General features: G+C 33.2%; 1 protein-coding gene and 1 non-coding gene across 2 annotated transcripts in view; one reads left to right on the top strand and one right to left on the bottom strand.

The window, feature by feature from the left end:
- LOC140434413 (single insulin-like growth factor-binding domain protein-1) overlaps positions 1–23728 on the bottom strand; it is a 151055-nt gene that overhangs the window by 59227 nt on the left and 68100 nt on the right. The window lies entirely within an intron of this gene.
- On the top strand, positions 6252–6324 carry TRNAR-CCU (transfer RNA arginine (anticodon CCU)). The gene has a single exon. It is a non-coding gene; the product is annotated as a tRNA-Arg (tRNA).

Raw genomic sequence — 23728 nt, 5'->3', positions numbered from 1 at the left:
ATCAAATATTTTGTAATTATCTAATTTATAATATAAAGTAAAAATAAACTTGGAAAATTTAACAAAAATAGTGATCCTTTAAATGACCATTAGAATAAAATCGATACATCAGAATTTTTAAGGTCTTAATTTAGAGCAATAAAGAACTAACAAAATTGTGTTAAAGATAGAAATTCGATTATATTTATTCGATATTATATAAATTTGATTATATTTATTCGATATTATATAAAAAATCATTTTTAAAAGAAGCTTAGATACATAATAACAACAATGATTTTAAACAAGGAGTCGGTGGTAATATTTCCAACAAAACACGATCCACGAAAACTAATTCTACTAAACCACTTCCACAAAATGAAAACACTCCATGAAATCACTTTCACTAAAAACCATCTCCACTAAAATCCACTTACACTAAAAACATCTTCGACTAAATACAATTTTCATTAAAACACTTTCATTAAAAACCAGTTCCACTAAAATTGACTTAAACCTAAACCAACCCACCAAAGTCAAAAATAGCCAAAAATTAATTAAACAAATTTTAATTTTAAGCAAATTTTACTCTTACTTGAGACATCAAATATCTTGGTCTTGCCTTTCTCCCAGTTGCTCAGTGGAAAACTGCTTACTTCGCCTTGTACCTCTCTTCTACCAAAAATACATTGGAGCTCTTAAGTCTTTCTTCGATTACTTCGAGAGCACTTAAGAGGATTGAACAGAAATATCTAGGTGTCTATCCTCCTCGCCATACCATTGCTAATTGTAATTAGTCTCAACTCCTCACTAGCATGTTTGCTTGTTCTAACAACTTAGTGGAAGTATGGCACAATGCTCTCTGCCTGCTTACGTCTAGGATGTAACAAACCCAGCTTCTGAAAGCTTGATAAACAGCTTATCGCTGAACAGAACTTGACTTCACTCAAGATCAACCAAGTTGACAGTTGAAGTAAGCTACAAAGCAGGGAGAAAGCCCGTCTGAAAATTAACATACGCCTTGAGAATGTCCGAATCAACTTTGAGGACAAGTTCCAATACCTGATTCTGAACAACATCCAGAATTGAAATCAATATCAACCTTTCACCAGTAAGTTTGATTGCTCGAACAAGCAATCCGAGCTCTCCGCTTAGTTCTAGGATATAACAAAACCAGCTTCTGAAAGCTTGTTAAGCAGTTTATCGCTGAACAGAACTTTAAACTTGGCTCAAGATCAACTAAGTTAATAGTTGATGTGAGCTCCTAAAGAGGGAAAAAGCCTATCTGAACATTAACAAAGCGCCTTGAGAATGTCCGTGCCAATTATGAGGACAAGTTCCAAGACCTCATTCTGGACGGTATCCAGAATTGATGGGATTATCTTCTTGGGATTGCAAACAACTTCCACTATACCTACTATGCTGATGGAGCTCATGGTAGAGATGATACTGATGTATAACTTTTTCGGAGAATTTTTTGGGAAAGGATTAGAATATTATTTTTGGATATAAAATGTAGAATAGATGCAAAAACTTAAATAATATATTAAGATTACACCATTAAGATATTTTAAAAATGCAAAAAGATCTAACAAACTGGAATAGTTTTTATTAAAAATAGTTCATTTGTTAATTTATTATAAATTTTTATGTTAATATTTTTGGAAGTACACCTGTATGAACAGTGTACAACAGCAACATGGTAAAAGTTTTTGTTATTTCAAACTAGTTTTACACATAAATATGTAGTACCAATTGTTTAAAAATTGAACTCTAATTTGTATTATTATATTGTTTGTTTAAAATATTTGCACGGAAATAAGGACTAATATTAAGATTAGATATATAGAAAATTTTTCTTTGTAAACACATATAAATATTTTTTTATTATAAATAGAAACACTCATTTATATGAAATTATTAGAATTTTTCAATAGTCTTCAAGGTGTTTTATTGGTTTACATATATTATAGACATAGCTGAAATGATTGTGAAAAGTTAAATTTTAACTATCTAAGTTGGTATTACAGAGCACTAGGAAAATGGATAAAGATGTACCCGATAAAGCCACAGCGGAATAGATCTAATCAAAAGAGGAAGGAGATCACTTGTAAACCTGTTATAAACACCTAAAGAAGAACAACGAAAATATATTGCAGAAATAAGAATGCTTATCTTTAGGTGTGGCACCAGTTAATGCCAAACTAAGAGCACAGGTTAAGATTGTTAGTTTACATTCTACTCGAAAATCATATTCATTTTATACGGATATTCGCTAAATTTTGAGCTACTTAAAGGAAGGTAAAAGGAAGATTAAACAAAATCTGGTGAAAACGGTTAGACACCTATACATCAAAGCAAGTTTAGATACCAATTGCTATCAAAATGACCCTTTTTTTTAGCGATAGAATATCAAAATAACAAAATATTCAAAACATGAAGACGATCTCAAATTATAAACAGGGACATTTGCGATAACTAGTGTTTCATTTCTTTTTGATTAAGTTAAATCCATTTCTAATTCTTAACATGAGTAACATTAAGTCATTAACTAGGGAAGCCTCGTCTTCCAGGTTTTCTTCTTCATCGTCGATATTAGGTACTCGGTTAAAGCTTTTCACCCATTCAATACATCTTTTCTTGTTGTTAATAGGTCACCATTCAGACTTCTACATTGGGTTGTAGTTTTCTTGAATTATTTTCTGTTGATGTTAACTTTTTTTTAGAATGCTCTGAATTCCTTCTCTGTATTACGGTTTTCTATATATTTAAGTTCCTTATGTAAATGGTTTTGTTTTTTACTTCTGTGTATCCACTTTTCTTCTTTTTGTCTGGTAATTCTGTTTAGTTGCTCTAGTTCGTCGGATAAGCATTTTTCTTTAGGCATCTTTTTTTTTCTGTTGCATTCTTGAATTCATCGACATAGCAATAACTTTAGCGGGCACAAGTTGCTGTTCCTATTTCGTTTTTTGCTCGTGCTTCTTTACTTAGTTTTGTGATTTGTCATGAATTTGAATGTATTCGGTTACTTTTTTTATAAGTTTTCTACTGTGATAATTACTCTAGGTTTGTCATGGTTTTATCACAGTTCGTCTGTGATCCTATATAAACTAGTATCTATATTAGGTTCGTAAATGTGTATATGTAATACAGTCGACACATCTCGCATTCAGCCTCTCCTGTGGAGGTTGCTGATCAACGTGGCTATTTGCACTTTCGAAACTGCTGCACAAAATAATTCGATTGACGTCATTTCGAACCATTCATGAAGGTTTTGCAGCAAAGAATTTTACGTCTCGTACTTCTTTCTCCAACTAACTTTCCTTGCATTATAAGTTGCAACAACTCATATGTTGTGCCTCTAGAGACGTGGCCAAGGAACTCATCTTTTCTGATTTACAGTAAATATAATTTCAGATTTAATATTCAGTCTTTCCAGTAATAACAGATTTGTGAATCCATCCGTCTAGGAGAAAGGGTCTGTAGAACCACATTTCAAAGGATTATATTTTTAGGGAGTTCCTTATTTAGTGTCCAGTTTACCACTCCGTTTGAAAGACACATAACTCCAAACCATTCTAATTCTTAGAGAAATACGGTGCTGTCAACAGTTTTTTTTGTTTTGACGAACACAGCGCGCGCTTGATCAATGCGTGAACGATTTTTTTCTGAATCTTGCCTCGTGGTAACCAGAGTCCATTAAATAATAAATAATATAGGGAAGTAGTTTGTTGGTACGTAGATGGCTTGGTGCTTACAGCAAAGAATAAAGATGTTCGAAATAGGTAACTAAAAGAGATAAAGAAAGCATTAAGGAAATTAAAAAATAGAAAATCACCAGGAGAGGACAGAATACCGAACGAACTCCTAAAGTAAGGGGGACCAGATCTGACCAAACAACTATTAAAAGTAATCCAAAAAATAATGGAACAAACCAGAATTCCTTAAGAATAGAGATCAAGCATCCTAATACCTCTCTTCAAAAAAGGAGACAAATCGGACCCGGAAAATTACAGAGGAATTAATTTATTAAACACAACACCAAAATTAACAACCAAAGTGATAACAAATAAACTGAATGAAATTATAACACTAGCAGAAGAACAACAAGGTTTTAGGTCGTGAAGATCATGCATCGCCGCTATATTTATAATGAGGCAAGTGCAAGAGAAATCATTAGAATACAAAAAACCGGCATATTATGTTCCGTGGACCTTAAGAAGGCGTATGACCGGATCAAATTAAAGGACGTTATCCTCTTATTGTACGCAAGAGAGGTACCTCTAGGAATAATCAAAACGATCAAAACTATCTACCAAAACAACACAATAAAAGTAAAAGCAGAAGAAGAACTAACCGACTCTATTGAAGCTGGCAGTGGGATAAGACAGGGAGATTCCCTGAGTCTTCTATTGTTCAACGTGATTATGGATGAAATAATAGAAAGAGTAAGAACTAAAAAAGGATACCAAATCGGAGAAAAACAACTTAAAACAATCTACTATGCAATACTACTCTCTCAAAGTGAAGATGATTTACAACGTATGCTGCACCAATATAATATAACTGCTAGAAAATTTAACATGTTAATTTCCTTAAAAACGGCAAAACGCATGGTTATAACAGCAAATTTCAAATGGAAGATCAAGTGAATAGAGAAAACACTAAACAGAGCCGCAAGCTGCCTGAATGAAACAATATGGAGAATTAAAAATATCGGAAAAGAAATGAAAGGCAGAATTTACAAAACAAATCATCAGACCAATAATGATATACGCAACAGAAACACGACCTGACACAGAGAGGACAAAAAGGATGTTTAGAAACAGCAGAGATGAAAACATTGATGGTAAGACACTATGGGGCAGAGCTAGAAGTACAGATGTATGACGTAGATGCAAGGTGGAGAACATCAAGAACTGGGAAAGAAATAGAAGAGTAGAATTGAACGATCGTATAAGCCGAATGACAACAAATAGAGTAGTAAAGACGGCAAGAGACGGTTTCCCAATGGGAAGATGATCAGTAGGAAGACCAGGAAAACGATGGAACAACTTACTAGAGGCACATTGAAAAACAGTCATGTCTACATATAAAGAGGAAGAAAAAAAAAGAAAATAAGAAATAGGTAACTATAAAAGTTATATCATTGGTAAAATCTTTATAACGAGAAATTTATAAGAAATCAGAGGACCTATACAATACATGGCGGTATTAACACAATGTTACATTGAGGCATGTGAGCGAACAAGTCATGTTAGCCCATTGTACCCAACAGATTATGACCGAATAACCTAAAAAATACTAATAGGAAATGAAACAAAAACCATAAAAGAGTAATTATTGTATAAAACAAACAAAGAAAGAATGGACGGAAACTGCCAGTGGCTACAAGGGAAATTTTTGATGACTCATTGGCAAAAGTTATTAGATAGATATCTGAGTAAACCATTGCCGAAACTATCGATAAAAATATTGAAGTTTACTAATTTTTTTAGATATTATTTATTACTTTCTCTTGACCACGTTTTGTCCAATAATAACAAAAATATTTATTTAACCATAATTATCTAATCCCGCAGATAAAATATTTATTTACTCCATAAACAAAACAAAGAGACCAAAATATGGTCGGTTTTCAGTGACCCATATTTGAGTACCGATCCGATTATTAGTAAACATTTTTTATTGCTTGAACTGGATCACTTAACAAATTTAATGAATGTTCACGCAACGACAGCATGCGTGTCGGCCTCACTGAACTTACGCACTGAAAGTATGTATAATTAAAAACATCACGTAATTAATTGATTATTTCATTGTTGTAATCGGGAAAACCAATGGGAACATAGCCTGAATAGTTTCAAATTACCAAATATAGCAAAAATTAGTATGAAAACAAAGTTGCTAATTGACAGTCCTTTGTTTATATGAATTGAGACAATTGAACATTAATTATTATGATTATATAAAAAAGGCTCAATATAATAATATATTTGATAAAAAATTCAAGGAAGAAGATAAAAAATATTTATAGTAATGGCTTATTAAATAAAACTGCAAATAGATTTAGGTACTAAATAATAAACTAAGACGAATGTATCATGACATTGATCTAGTAAAATATAAACTGGAGAATAAAACTATTTATTTTTTAATTGTAAAATTATGAGTTTATTGATTTTCATTCAAAAATGGTAAAACTAAGATAATTTATTTATTTTTAGTACAGTTTGTGGGTTATCTAATAGCTAAATTAGTTTGATATACAAGCCCCTGTGGCCTAATGGATAAGGCATCGGCCTCCTAAGCCGGGGACTGTGGGTTCGAGTCCCACCAGGGGTAAACATACTTTTTGTTTTTTTTTTGTTTGTGGATATCATATTTATTTCTAAAAGTTTGCTATTAAATTATCTATAAAAATCAGTATGTGAGTAAAGTATGCAACCTTTGTTTTTCACCGTTGTTTGAAGTTAAAGTTTTATTTGTTTACTTAAAAAATATTTATATATACAAAAATACTAGTAAATTGTAAAAAAGCATTTTATAAAATATTAAAACAAGAAAAATCAGCATCCACAAGCAGACTTATATGCAAAGTCGCTAACTTCCAAATGAAATTGAGCAATAAAAAATACGGATTAGTTATAATTATTGATATACATGCACAGACAAAATTTCTATTTTTTCCTTTTGAAAAGCTTTGTACTTTTTATTGCTAAATAAGTTGTGCTCGAGTATTCTACATTTCTTCGTTGTCAAGTAACTTGCATATTGAAGAGTTAAAACATTGTAGAATCATTAATGAAATAGTTTGATTTTACTGATATACTGATATGATTGATATACTGATAGCCTGCATCTTTCTAGGCATGCTTCGCAGAAAGTCTTGGATGGTTTTTTGCGGAAGTCGATTACATTCCTCATGTGAAGCAATTCTTAATTCTGCAAATGAGTTTGGAGCCGGATTTCTTGCTCGTACACTTCGTCGTAGGATGTCCCATACATATTCTACGGGATTTGCATCAGGACTCATTGGTGGCCAGTCTATAGACTCAATCCCAACATCTTGAAGATATGTATGACTGTTCCTGCAGCATTTGCACGGACATTATCATGTATTAGTTATCATAACCAATGAAGCCGACATAGGGAAAAACATGCTATGTGAAACTGTCAGCAAAGCTGTGTACAAGATTACATTCTGCAAAACGTTCCCCACACCTTCTATATACTCGACCACGTCCACCTGGCTTTCATCTGTGAAAATTGTAGACGTGTTTCATTTGTGAAAATAATTCTTCCCCATTGAAGGTGGTTCCAGTTAACATGGGCTCTTGTAAATTGCAACCGTTGGGTTTTGTTCCGTGGGCAAAGCCGTAGAACTCTTGCAGGCCATTTTGGATTTAAAACAACCTCTTTAGGTCTTTTCGTCACTGTGTTAACACTTACATTAACTTGTCTTATGATCAGTAATTCCGTATTAAAATTGTTCTCAAATATTGGTCATACATTGGCGTTGTACGTATAAAGCTATATCAGTCTCATGATATAGCTTTGACCCTTTAACTTTCATTGGCTAAAGTAACAATTTTAACAAACACTAACTCACTTAAATGTGGAGTATCGGCAAGAAAATTGCAGAATGAAAAAATAAAACTCATAATTAATATGCAATATTTTTGTGTGTGAGAATATAATCAGATAGCGATAAATCGATCTTTCGAAGTAATTTGTTATGAGAAAAATGTAATTCCTATATACAAAAACATCTTCTGCAATGTGTTTCCTTCTTATGGTGCCATTTTCTCGCGGGGGTTAACAATTATTACAGATATTCTTATCTTCGATTCTACCATCCTAAATACCCCAATGGAGGTGCAGCCAAATCATTCACAGACGTTTATTAACCATCCTTCTTCGCCTTCCTCTCGAACTCTTCCCCTCTATTTTACCCTACGTTATTTGCTGAAATAGACTTATCTCTCCCCTCCCAGTACATGACCAAAGTATTCTAAGTTTCCTTTCAATTATTGATAAACTAGATATTGATAACTATTTATTGGTTTAATAAAAATTCAAATAAGAAAAACGCACACCGTGGTTTTCTGACGAAATAAAATGTCAAGAAAAAGAGCCTTACTTGTATTATGCATCGAAAATAACATAAGGAGCGTTTGAAAGATACAAGAGAGTTCATAATGAGATAAATGCACTAGTATGAAAGAGGAAAACGGAACAAAGGAAATGTTCTTCATACAAATAGAGCAAGACCTTTACGAATTGTAAACAGAGATGTGGAGATTCATAAAAGGGTAAAGAACAGAATTTGAAGATCTAATAAACGTGAACGTTGCCAAAGATAAGTGAGTAAGCGAACTGAAAGAAACTCTAACGAAAGTAAATAATAGAAAGGCTCCGGGGAAAGATGAAACAGCAAACGAGAGGATAACAACTAATGCAAGAGTTAATAATCATGCTTAATAAAGTTACAGAACATATCTGAAGACCAGTGAAATGAGCCTCGAGCCACTAGAAGTAGTCTCAACGAGCTTCTTTTGCAAAGATTCCAGGACTCCTGGGCGTTATAGAGGTATGAGACAGGCTAGACTCCACATATTGACTCACATGATTGTAGTAGATGCTCTCTGGTAGTCAATATGCTTACCGGCCACGGCAGATTCAGGCGGCACCTATATCTGGTTAGATTGACGGATATCTAACGGTGCTGTCTATGGGATGAGGAGGAGGAAACTTCCTGACATGTCTCTGGGAGTGCCTGGTACTGACTTACCAGAGGGAGGGAAGGACTCGATCTGTTTTATCAACTCCACTCAACCTATCATATTGCCTGAAAATCTAGACAATAGTATATGAAAATAGGTATATTAGTTATTTTTTGCATCCGTTCTGAATGCGTAAATTGTAAAAGCAACTATAAAGCTTCAGTCCTTGCAAATTAATTCATTGGTGAATTTATGGGAAGATTTAAAGGGGTTCCAAGATAACTATGGCCAGTAACAAAATGAAGAAGCTGGATGGAAGGTAAAGGGAAAGTGCAGAAAACATTGTCCAATTGAGTAATATAGCATGTAATTTGCAGAACACGTACGTGTTGTTCGACGTGGGAAAAATCCAAAACATTTTCTATACAGTATCTAGGTGCCAAGATGCTTTGTGTATTGAATGATTTGTAATATTACATAATAAATAAATTTCATAAATTATGAACGGTGTTAAAAAAATGCATTTTACTTGTAACCCAAAGAAAACATAAATTAAAGAATAAAACAAAAAATAAAAAAAAATTTATCCACGTCATATAAAATTTAGTCTATGTTTAAATTTAATAAATATAAATTAAAACTCAATATAGTTCTTATTTTATAAACAACTATATCAATGAATGTAATCTCCACTTTTTACGATCACTTTCATTTTGTTTACAAATTTAGGAATAACTAAATTGTTATTGGTATTTTAATATTATTTATAGAACTAAGCAAATAACCTCCAGTTATATAATGACAGTAGACATTATGTTATGTATTTAGGTTTAAAGACCAAAAAAAAGATAAATTTTATACAGCGTGTGTAACCTTCTTTCTTTAGTATTTTAGACTGATTTGATGCTGATTTAATATAGATGACAACTTCTCATAATTTTATATTAGACACCAGTTATATTATCGCATTATTGGCTGCAACACTCTAAAACACGTTCATTTTTCCTTCATTTCCGTTTTTTTTTTCAATTATAAACAAAAAATTCATTTTAAATCGGAAACGTTTTAAAATTTTTCATTTAAATTAGGTGTTTTTCTTGTAAGGGCTTTTATAAACTCTCTAAAACATCTAAACAGATTCTGCCAACATAAAAACATACATAAATATACATGAGTCCAACCAACGAGGCACTCCAAGTGAATTATAGATTATATTCTAACAAAACAAGAAACACACAAACAAGTACAAGACGTTAAAAGTACGGGAGTGTGGACTTGTCCACTATATGGTAAGATCAAAACGTTACCTACAGTATCGACGGCGAACACCACACCTAAAAGACACCAACTAACTGGAAATAAATCCACGTAAATACAAAATTGATGCACTGCAAAATGACTCAACATTATTTTTATAAGTTATGGCTTAGTCAAAAATTAACAAACCTGATCTACTCTCCTCAGTTCAAAATAAATAAGTACCAATAGATACTAAATAATATCAATAAAGCAGCTATGAAGCGCTTGATACGATCATACGGAACAAAAGGGATAATCCATTGTGGTGGACAAATGACATCGATAATGCAGTACACAACGAGAAACAGGCATATCAAATGTGGCTGCAAACAAATGACCCAGATAATATACTAACAGCCAAGATCAAACAAAAGGCTTAACACAGTGTCATCAAGATCAAGAGAAGCGTAGAAAACGGTAAAAAATCTGAGAACAAACAAAAACGAAGCAAGCAGAATAGATTTAATGGAAGAAATGTCTTGAATGGAACATCATCATGACTGAAACAAGACGTGGTCAAGACCAACAGAGTACAGCAACATATGAAGTGGAATACGAAGACTCTAGACTCTAGAACTCTAAAAAATTGAAAAGCATGCATATATATATATATATATATATATATATATATATATATATATATATATATATATATATATATATATATATTTATATATCCTCTAAAATAACAGCTGATCTGGTAGATAAGAGAGGTTCCTTCAGCCTCTTCCGCTTCTCGCATTTCGACTGCCATCGTTTTCTGTCCATCCATTCGTCTTCTTTGATGGCTCTATCTCTCATTATGTGCCGTACTTTCCTTCCCAGGCAAGTAAAGGCCTTCGCCTTCTTCTTCTTTGTTGTGGTATGTAATTTAAAGCTTTCTTTGGCCATCTACCTTCATTAATTCGCTTCACGTGACCATACCACACTAGTTGTCTCGTTTCAATTCTGTCTACATTGGAATATACAGTATTTGTCTTCCTTCTAATATCTGCATTCCTTATATGATCTTTTTTGGATACACCACACGCTCTCCTTAGAAAATCATGCATATAGAACGAATTACTAAAACACAGCCCACAAGTATTATGGGAATTACTAGCGTATGTCGCGTTATTCTGTAAAGGATATGACTTACTACCGGTATGGACAAAAGCATAAAAGCTACAAAAAAGAAAATAGAAATAATTGTTTAAACTACAGGGTGCTAAGTATCGTAAATTAACTCTTAAGACTCAATGAAAAACAATTTAAAAAATGGAAAAAGAGATGATAGATGCAGAAGAACAAAATGGATTTCGTGCAGGCAGATCCTATATGGAAGCATATTTTCTCTAAAGCAGATTATTGAGAAAAAATTAGCCCCAAGCTTTCAACTGATATAGTCTTTATATTCTGACAAAGGCATACGATAGTGTACCATTTTCAAAGCTCTGTATAGCAATGGAAAAACAAGGAATTAACAAAAAAATATATAAAAGCAGTACAATAACTTAAAACTACAAATATGATGGTAAACATAAAAATTGAAAACAAATTAACTAGAAAAATTCGTATTGCATAAGATTTAAAGCAAGACTGCTGCATATCACTTACATACACTTCAAAATATATCTGCATAAAGCGCTCTTAGTGTGGAGAAGAAAGTGCTACAATATGCTGACGATTAAGCCATTCTAGCTGAAGACGAGAGTGATATAGACTATATGCTTAGAAAACTGAAAGGGGAGTACACCAAGTAGGCCCTCACAATTATTATGCAAAAAACTGAGTACTTAGTTGCAGGAGAAAAATCAAACAGCCTCCAAATTAAAATAGAACTAATAGTTAAAAATATTTGCGGTCACTTTTTGACTGGCAACCTATTATAAATGTATTCTCCTAATTTTAAATGTATGTAAAAATGTGAGTTTGATTACCTACGTTATGAACGTACTGATACTGAAGTGGGATCTTATACTATAGGAATCACAAATTTCACTGATACTGCTGGTAACGAAGATTTAGAACAGAAAAATGTATATGAGTTCAGTACCCCAGAGATAGTAAAACGCCCAAAAATAGTATATAAAATATTGTGTTTGCTTACCTATATGTTATACAGACTTATTAGAGAAACGTAAGTAAGTGAACTATTGCCAACATATTTTTTTAAATGTGAGCATGGTCTTATCAAAATGTCAAATAGTTGAATCAAAAAGAGATTTCTAATAATTTTCATGTCAAACATTACACAAAAAAATAAAAATATGATACTTGGAATTCAAGAAACTTGCTGTATGGAATAGTTTTCTTTAAATACACAACTTTTACAAAAATAAAAACATAAACAAGTATGACTTTCAGACGATTTATATATAGAACCTAAGTAACATGCAATCATATTAAATTACATATTAAACATTCATTATTATCACTTATCGTTCACCCCAAGTGCTCATGGATAGACAATAATAATTAAAGACAGTCTAATTTGATATTATGTTCGGATCCTTTTGTCTTTTGTGGACTTTAGAAAATTGTGTGGACTTTTACTAGATATATCTATGATAACAGTTAAGATACAAGAACACATCAAGAAAATCAACGCAGTTTCCAAAAACTTGGAGAGCCATTTTTAAAATTGCGACAAAAATTAGATTGAATGTCAAAACAATGGATAAAAATAAAACAAAAATACATCAAACTTAAGCTAGTCCAAAATAAAAATTAGTTTGAGGTTTATTGTTATTCTTTGTCCTTTCTCTTTCGTAAGGATGTAGTGATTTTATGCAGTTTGGTTACATGTAGCTGCCCATTCATCTCATCCGTGTGCATGCTTTTTTTTTTGACATAGAGTAACCAGTCATGTTTCTGATTTAGTTCGAGGTGGAGACATTTTGCCAGTTATAAACAGCTGTATAAAGCTGCAAACAGAAATGCAAGAATATTAAATAATTATCTAGTGAACAACAAAGACACCATGGCAATTTGATCCAACCCACTTTCAAGGAAATGCTCTACCAACCTATTTAGATATAATGGTGGCTGAAATCCCAGCACTACAAACAGAAATCTGAAAGCCTTAAACGAAAGATCAGGAGACTATAACCTCATACTCCTAGAAATAGGCACATGGGAAGCAGATAACGAAATCGCAAGAAAAAAAAAAGAATACAAAGTGGTCAAACCTCAAACGACTAGCAAGCATCGGAATTGGAAAAGTTCCTACAATCGACAATCCAAAAAAATAGAGAAAAAATCCTAGAGCTCAAAAACATAAAAGAAACATTAAGAAATAGCACTAATAAAGAAGAATATAAAATTCAGATGGGAAGATTTAGAGACAATAATTAGAAAATAAAAGAAATGATAACGGAAAAGAACAGACCCAAAAATAGAGCCATATGAACAAGAAATCAGGAAGACAAAAATAGGGCAAACCGAGTGAATGGAGAAGTCAAACAATCAAAAAGTATTTTAAAAAACGATAGAAAACCAATTCCCCACTTCACGGAGAAACCAGAATCCTCTACTCGGTTGAGAAGAGAAAGCTGAGGTGATAAGAAGGACTCTTGAATGAGAGAGTATACACTGAATTATCACTAAGCCGAAGACATAGATTTTGTCGAAGGATTCTAAAAAACAGAACTAGAACCGCTCGAAGAACAAGAAGAAATAGTAAATTACCTATCACCCGGAGAAATAAGTGAACTGATCAGAAAAAGTTCACCAAGGAACGCACCTGGTCCTGACGAAATTACTAACAGAGCTTTGAAGTATCTTCCTTTGAAAGTAATTCCAACATAACAAACGCAATACTAAGATACAGGCTTCTTCCAAACCGATGAAAGGAAGCCCATGTAATCATGATGCCGAAGCCAAAAGAAAACTACATATTTTCGCAAAATTACACACTGATTAGCTTTCTTTCAGTAGTCAGCAAGATATTAGAGCAGATTAACCAGGCTCAAACTCAGACTCCAATCAGAGACAGAAAGGCTAGGACTAATCCTAGAACCACAATTTGGATTCAGAGCTCAACATTCCAGCGAATTACAAGAACTTATATTTAAAGAGAACATACCAGCTGGATTCAACGGCAAGCAATATACAGGAGGTGCTTTCCGAGATGTAAACAAGACCTTGGACAGAGTGTGGCATGTAACATTAACATACATAATGATAGATTATTTATTAATACAGAAGGGCCATTGTGAAGCTCATCTTCTCATTCCTAACCGACACCAGAAGCTGGAGTACCAGAGAGGGCGCGGATCTATCATCGTTTCGTATAGCCTATATACAGCAAACGTTCCAAGAACATCCGGAACACTACTCAGCTTTTCTGTAGACGACATTGCAATCACGGCAATACACAGAGACCTGGACGTAGTAGAAAGAGATTTACAGACGGCACTAGATACAATAGAAGAATGGGGCATCCAATGTAAAATAGCAACGAATCGAGATAAGATCAGGTGGATAAGAGTTCGCTGTCATTGGTGCATATATTCTGTTTATAGTATAGTCCCCTTTTATTATTCTCAAAGAAAGTTAAAGTCTGGTCTTTTTGGTCTTTAAATATTTGCTGTAATTATTTCATTTCATCGTAAATGGATTTTTTATAATTCAGTATTTTCGTTAAATGGAAACAATTAGAGGTTCTTAGGCTACAACTACTTTCATTGATCCTGTATCGTCTATTATGTTCTTTGATACCTTAATTTACTGAAGGTATGTTTATGTTTTGATTGGATTAGAAATTAGACATTAGAGTGCTGGCTGCTTCGGTTCATTGCTCAGAATTCTCTAATGAAGCTGGCTTCTTAAATGGTAGAACTATTCATGATGCATATAAACATATATGTACGACAAGCCCATGGCTGAAGACGGGGTATAAGATATTAAATTTTCCAACCACTTTAAACTCCGCCAGGTTTCCATTTCTGTTTGATTATTTTTGTTTCTATCTATAATCATTACTTTGGTTTTTTAAATATTTATTTTTAAGCCTTGAGTCTGCTTATTACGCAAGTTTAGTCATAATATTTTTGACTTATTTTTAGATGGCGCCAATATTATGCCAATTTCTATTTTTTGTTCCTATTATTGATACTTCTATTTGCCATTCCCCAAAACTAGGTGCATAATGTACTCACTATATATTAAATAGAATAGGGGAGGTAGTACATCTCTGCCAAACTCCTGGTTTTAACTTTTGAAGTCTTTCGAATTTACTTGGTTAACTCTAACTTTGGTGTATTATTTACATATAATAGTTGTTATTAACAGAAAGATAAGTTGTTCTCAAGGGTCTAAGTATAAGCCACATTTGAACATTTGATCGTACTTAATATTGTCGAACACCTTTGAGTAGTCGATAGAGCACAAATATGTTTCTAGATTGAATACTTGGGATTTTTTTTTATAATTTGACAAATATTAAGTATGTATTTCGCTTGAGCTACTTCCTGTGCCAAGAGTATTGATTTTAGTCTCTAATTAATAATAGGAAGAACTTTGCTTGATTGGAAGATTAGTGCCAGCTTATGATACTTACCGCCATTTATTGGTGATTATTTTGTATTTATTTTGGTGTTTATTTTGTATAAACAGGATTAAAAGTATTGCACATCTCAAGCGCAAGTTGAGTACTTACTTCTCCCATTTCTTCAACTGTTTCAGCAGCTATTTCGTCTTTTTCCTCTACATTTCTAATTCTTAGAAAAATCTTAAATTTTAGATTTCAGAATGTGTGGCTCTTTTTCATGGCTTTCTTGATTTGTATTGATCTGTTGATTTTTGATTATGCAGGGAAAGATCCAAGGAAAGAGAAGCAAAGGGAGGCGTAGAATGTCATGGCTACGCAACCTGAGAGTGTGGTACGGATGTACATCAAATGAACTTTTCAGAGCAGCCGTCTCAAAAGTCCGAATAGCTATGATGATTGCCAACGTCCGCCGCGGAGATGGCACTTGAAGAAGAAGTTGATTTTTGCTAGAGATCAGCATCTTGCAATATTGTTTCCACATAGTAATGGGTTTATTAGGATTTTTTCACTCTTTTCTTTAATAATATTTCCGTCTGCGGTTTGAATCCTTTGGCTAGATATTTTACTTTATTTGCATGTTTTTTTTAAGTTGTACACAAAGATTTTTAATTTGATTATTTTTATCTCTTCTGTATACGCGTTTTATACGTTTATTTATATTGGCCCTCTATGTATCTTTGTGCTACATTTGTTGCGTCATTTATGTCGTCTTCTTGCTTGTACAAGATTTAGAGACAATTCTTACTGTTATTTTCTTAAGGTTTGTGCTGTTCTGGGTATCTAGTATATAGTATGTTAATGCTTCCCTAAATTTAACTGTTTCTTTTGATATTTATTTTCCATTATGTTCTAATATGCCGCTTATACACTAATACGAAATTTTGCTTGTGATATATTGTGGTCTGAAACGCAATGAGCGGCTGGTTTTTCTTTTAAATTAAAAACGATCCACTCTGGTTTAGCGACAAGATCATATTTTATTTAATTATTAAATTTTCAGGTATCCATCACAGGTTAATTCATGTGGATATCTTTTGGGGATGATGTTTGAACATTGTGTACATTGCATTGCATTTAGTGCCAATGCTGAACAACTGATAAAGCCATTCATCCCGTACATTTCGCTCGCCTATTGCAAACTTGCCTACCGTTCTTTTCAACTAGCCTTTTGCTTTTGTGTATTCTGCTTTTACATCCCATTTTTTGCTTATTTTTGTTGGTCCTTTCTTATGAATGTTGGAGATAAAGACAGAGTCAGTCATCAGGTAATATGTATGGTCTAGTTGGTCTTCTGTCACATCTGATGATGGCACATATGTACCATCTTTGTATCTTTTATGTGCATTTTTACTGGTTATTTAGTTACAGTTATCTTAATGATGCAATTATGTACTGGAAGGTATCCACGAACATGTGTTGTCTCATTCTTATAAATAAACATTGCTAATATGTAGAGTTGAATCTATCTTTTCCGTACAGCAAATAATCAAGAATGATTTAATGATACTGAATTGGGAATAGTCAACGCTTGAAAATGGGCACCGAAAGAAGAAAAAACTATTGCTTCGCCTTTTGGTCCCTTTTTGTAGCTTCTGACTTTATGATGAGTGGCTTCTCATTTTCTTTGATGATCCCAGTAAATTTAAGATATTTCGAAATGTCTATCCTTTCCTTAAGAAGTTCTTTTTTATCTGTTTTTACAATTTTTCTGGTTACAATAGTCACCGATATTGCAATGCGGTTTTTTTTCAATTCTTGGTTTGATTTTTCAGTATCTTATTTAGTAGATGTTGCCTGGTTGATTAAATCCATCTGTCTGGTCGCATATTTTACACCACTCGAATATTAATCGATGTGGCATGGGTTACTAGCCGGATTGCATATCACCGTAGACTATGTCGACTTTGCATCACGTTTTCTGGTAAGACAATCAGGTGATTTTACGTTGCCTGACCGATGAGGTACGCGATGATGATTATTGAAACTTAGACTTTTGTGCAAATAAAAAATTGAATTATACGAAAGAAAACTGACATCACAGGCATGGGAAGACCCTAACCAAACCATTTAAATCAAGGTAAACATATCAAATACCTAACATAAAAGTGCAGAAAAGAAAAACAATAATTGTGCTAGAGGACGACATAACAAAAATTGGTGGCACAAGTCAAAATAAAGAGAAAGGTAGATCACGTGAACTATTTTTTTACTAGACCATTATTAATCCAAAGCTTATAAAATATGAACGAGAAAAAAAATGAGACACAGAAGGAAAAAAGAGTCAATTCTCCTAACAAAAAAAGCTTAAGTACTATGTTTTGTCTTTCATCTTGACTGTCGTGGAACCATGGATGTTAGGGCTTAAAATAAATATGCCTCTTAGGAAGCAGAACTTTCTAAATATATGAAAACAAGCAGTTTTTATCACAGGCATTAAGAAAATAAAAAACAAATATCAGCACAGACTAGTTTAGAATCTACGTGTTTAAAATGTTGATTTACTATTAAAACATAATTTTTAAATTATACGACAATACAATTGTTTATTAAAAAAAATATGAGTAATTTTAGATTTTAGTAATCAGAACTAAGACACAATTATTGACAACATAATTCATTCAGATACGGTTTTAAGACAATAAACATTATCTTTTTCAAGATTCTGCAATTATAAGTAACACTGATACACAGCATCCATCAACAACATCTTACATTGATCCTCCGTGATGCCCTGTTTGATTTGATACAAGCATTGTTTGACTAATAAGTAAAATATTATTGAACATTGAAACATACAATATATATCTTTAGGATATATTTGATGAGTAAAAAATCTCCAGATGTATATTTATAACCAAGTGAGTATTTTTACGTAAAGTTGAATAATATCGGAGATACTCGGAGTATATGCACCAACAGACGATTCTCCGAGAGTAGAAAAAGAACATTTCACGGAACAACTCCAAAATCAAATAGAGCTAATTAAAAAGAACGTGGAGATAATTATAACAGGAGACCTTAACGGCAGAACTGAAAGAAAAGAAAACGATAAAGTAGTGGGGAGATTTGGAGAGGATGAAAAAAACGATAACGGAGAACGTCTGATTGAATTATGCGAACTAAACAACCTTAAAATCACCAACGGATTTTTCAGACATAAAAATATTCATAAATATACATGGACGCAAAAAACACGAAAGCTGAAATCGATAATAGACTACATAATAATCAAACAAGATACCACAATAAAGATCAAAGATGTGCGAGTCAAAAGAGGAGCAGAATGTGGAACGGACCATAGACTACTGACAGCAAAAATGAGCATTAATTGGAAACATAACAAGACCCTCTCCACAGAAGAACCGTTGAACACTATAAGATAAAAACAATACAATATAGAACTACTCCAAGAACAATCAATAAGAGAACTATACCAACAACGTCTAGACCAAAAATTAATAGAATTCAGATACGGCAACATCGAAGAAATATACGAGCATATAAAGGCGAGTATAAAGCAAGCAGCATTCGAAACTCTTGGGGAAAAAGAACATATAACAAATAAACAGCACTATTATGAAATAAATGAACCAACAAAAAGAATAATTCAAGAAAAAAAGCAACTATACAGAAAATGGCTGACTACAAACAACGATGAAGTTTATAAAGAATATAGAGAAAAAGATAGAGAAGTGAAAAAACAAATAACACAGCAAAAGAATGAAGAATGGGAAAGAATCTGCTTAAATATTGAAACATATATAGGAGGTACAAGAACTTCGGAGTCATGGAAAGTACTGAGAGGATTGAAACAAAACTCAAAAGAAAAAATTAAATTGGGAAATATACAGGACAAAGAATGGAAGGACTACTACAAGGAACTATTAACAGAACAAAGACCACAATTCATTGGAAAAGAAAACAGGCGAAGACGAAGCAGATTCCCACAACAAGAAATAGAAATAACAGATAGGGAAATGAGAACGGCCATAAAAGCAATCAAAAATAAGAAAGCACCGGGACCTGGAGGCATCTCACCTGAGCTTATAAAAAACGGATTAAAAAAATTACACCGGATGATACAATGGGTATTTTAGAAAGCCATAAATGGAGAACAGCTCCCAAAGGAATGGACGGCGGCATATATGACATCTATATTTAAGAAAGGAGATAGAAAACGATGCGAAAACTACAGAGGAATAAAAGATAGAGCAAGCGATAAAAGGCAAAATCGGAGAGGATCAGGCAGGCTTCACGGCAGGAAGATCATGCATAGACCACATATACACACTGGAACAACTGTTGGAAAAGAAAAAAGCAAAAAATAGAGATATACACTTGGCATTTGTGGACCTGAGAAAGGCGTATGACTCTGTACCAAGGTCAGAACTATGGGAGGCAATGTACAAATTAGAAATACAGACGGAACTCATAGAAGCTACAAAAGCTCTGTATAAAGAAAATAAAGTGTCCATTAAAATGGGAACAAGAATCATAGGAGACTTCACCACAACAAAAGGGCTCCTGCAGGGTTGTTCCACATCTCCAACCCTATTCAAAATATACTTAGAGAAAGCCTTGACTACATGGAAAAGAAAATGCGAAGGCATGGGAGTACCGGTACGGAACGAATACCTATATACATTAAGTTTTGCAGACGATCAAGTAGTGATTGCACAAGACCAAGACGACTTCAGCTACATGATGAAGAAACTACAAGAAGAATATACCAAGGCTGGCCTAGATATTAACCTCGCGAAAACAGAGTACCTATCTACAAGTGAAGAAGACATAGAAGATCTATAGATTGATGACAACGTAACAATCAAAGGAAAGGATAAATTCAAATACCTGGGGTTTATAATCACGAAAAAGGCAACAACAGAGGAAGAAATTACACAAAGATTAGGACAAACAAGAACAGCAATCCGACAACTTAACTCAGTATGGTGGGATAGACACCTAAATATGAAGACAAAAACGCAGATTTATAAAACATTAGTGCGAAGTATTATGACATATGGGGCTGAAAATTTGATCATAAACAAGAAAAACAGCAGTAAGATAGTAGCAACAGAGATGGAATGCCTGCGAAGATGCTGCAGAGTAACAAGAATGGATAGGAGAATTAATGACGAAATAAAGCAAAGAACATCAATAGAAACAGACATACTAACATATATAGAACAAAAAAGACTAAAGTGGTATGGACATGTAAGAAGAACTAGCGACAGCAGATGGATAAAGAGAATAACCGAATGGAGCCCCATAGGAAGGAGGAAAAGAGGACGACCCCGAAAATCCTGGAGGAACGAAGTAGACGACGCCATGAGTAAGAGAGGACTAAACGATGGAGAATGGAACAACAGAGAGAGATGGAAACGGTTGAGCGAGGGAAGGCAGTCAATACTGTAGAATCCCTAAATATATATATGAATAATATCTAAAAAGAAAAATCTTCTTTTTTGAGCAGATTCGCATTTAGAAGTCGATGAGAAGTTCGTATAAAGAATAATTTCTATACACCGTAGGTAAGGTATTTTATGAGAGGTTTCGGGCAACAATGCTGGAATTAAATGTAAAATAAATAGATAAAATAGAATCCGAGTTATGGAACCTTTTAATATGAATAACATATTGTAATCGTTTTGAGGAAAACAACAATTTTAACAGTCCAACGACAATCAGTGTCATAAAATACAATGTAGGAAATGAAAATTTATTCGAAAATTACTATGAAAATTACTCTTATGGACGCAGACGATTAAAGCTTTCGAAGAAAGGAGTATGTAAATTACATTATTATACAATGGAATTTCAAAAGTGCATCATTATAGTCCTTATATAAAATAACTAGCAGATTTTAAGTAGACATATTATTACTTTAAAACTGTAAAGATATGTAAAATAATCAAATTGAGCAAGAAGATCCTTTTTAATCAGAAGATGCACAAAATTCTAATTCCTGTAAAATATTCCTGTGCGGATAAATGTAGAAGAGTAACTGATATTAATAAGGAAAAAGTAGTAGATAAAAAGGAATTAATAACATATCGTCTAGGTCAGCGGTGCTCAAAAGGTCGATCGCGATCGACCGGTCGATCGCCAAAGTTTTTGAAGTCGATCGCGATTCACGAAGAAAATACGGGGACTATCCTGACTCAACATACGTGCATGATCGAAATAATTATGATGCTATGTACTTTTCTTTGCAATATGACGAGTCAACCGATATGACTGATACCGCCCAGTTGTGTATTTTCATTCAGATAGTATTTTCTGATATGTTGGCTAAAGAAGAATTGTTAACAATGCTGCATCTGAAAGAAAAAACTTGCGAAGAAGATATATACAACGTTTTTATAAATTTTGTTAAACAATACGAGCTACCGATTTACAAACTCGTGTGTATTACAACAGATGGTGCACCATCCATGACTGACGTTAACAATGGATTTGTTGCATTATGTCGAGCTAACGATAACTTTTCATCATTTTTTTTATTTCATTGCATCATTTACCAGCAAGTTTTGTATTTCAAAATTTTAAATATGGACGACATGAAGATGACAACAAAAATTGTGAATTCAATCAGAGCGCGAAGCTTGCAACGACGTCTTTTTAAAGCGCAATTTGAAGCTAGTAACTCCGCGGAACACACTGATTTACTTCTGCATACAGATGTGAGGTGGTTTGGAAAGTCTTGGAAAATTTTTAGATAGGTTCTAGGAGCGACACTCATCTACTTCAAAACGAAAAATGGCTCAGTGATCTGGCTTTCCTAACAGATTTAACAAATCATTTGAACTTCCTTAATTTTGAACTACAAGGTAAAAATAAAACAATTATCGATATGATGAGCGCAATACATTCTTTTGTCAACAAATTGAAATTATTAATTAAGCAAATTAGCAGAAAGGATTTAAACAACTTTCCATCGTTGAAAAAAGGGTAGCCGCTCATTTGAATTATGTTTATTACGAGACGGAGGTGCAAGCACTTCATAGTGAGTTTGAAAGACGCTTTGCTGATTTTAAAAACTGATAGATATTGTAGCATTCACGTCTAATCTATTTTATTGTGTGAAGACGTGGAAAAAATAGCCACTGAAATATCCGTTACGTTCAATATGGAGATTATTTCCGTCTTTAAATACACCTTAAATCCAGAGCGACCGATACGAAATTTTGGTCTTTTATATCGTCTAAGAAATATCCCTCTTTGAGACAAGTAGCTCTGCAGCTCGCAGTATTCTTTGAATCAACATACTTGTGTGAATCTGCATTTTCCCAAATGAAGTTAGTGAAATCAAAATATCGTAATCGGCTAACTGACGAACATCTCTCTTCATGCTTGCGTTTGGCCCTCGGTAATTACGTACCATCATATGAAATACTTGTGGATGATATAGGTACAGTGCCATGCATCAACATCCAAATAAAATTAATATGAAAACCATGACTTTAATTACAACTCTCTGTAGTTACAACTTTTTATCAACTAAAAATGTGCAATAAAGTTTTTTATTTTCAAAATTGTTTTTTTTTAATATGCTTTGTTTTTAAATCAGGAGCAGTAAACTAAAGATACAGATTCACACCCAAGAAAGTCACAGTAAAGTTACCAAATACATCTTCTTTTTTGGTTGATCATATCGGCCTTCGACAGTAATCCAAAAATATTATATTATATTAATACGGAGCTAAAGAGTTCTAAACACAACTCTCTTTTATATAAAAGCAGACTAAAAATCTAAAAATTAGAAGAATAGCGCAGAAAACACAAAAAATCGCCGATATAACTTAATTATCATATGAAATGCCATTAGTGTCAAAATTTCATAACAGTGGAGTAAACTTTTTTAAGGTTGGACCAATTACAAACAAACATTGCGGCGTGGTAAATTTCAATTATCCCTCCTGGTTTAAAAACATGGTATAGCAGTCGATCTCCGGAGCTTGTAGTTTATGTGGTAGATCTCATGCAGCATAATTTTGAGCACCACTGGTCTAGGTGGTAGGATCACTTGATCATTTGAAGGGTAAATACAATACACAGACGTCGAGGTTCAAATCACATGATATTGAAATAATCACAAATAATGCATTCTTTCACCTTTAGGCCCACTTTTGAATATTGTATTACTACGATTAACCGTATACCTACTTGTTTTATTTCTGAAGAAGATAAT

The sequence above is a fragment of the Diabrotica undecimpunctata genome, chromosome 2 (assembly GCF_040954645.1).
Source record: "Diabrotica undecimpunctata isolate CICGRU chromosome 2, icDiaUnde3, whole genome shotgun sequence".
NCBI lineage: Eukaryota > Metazoa > Arthropoda > Insecta > Coleoptera > Chrysomelidae > Diabrotica > Diabrotica undecimpunctata.
The sequence above is the reverse complement of the archived record's forward strand: the minus strand, read 5'-3'. Positions and strand labels throughout refer to the sequence as shown.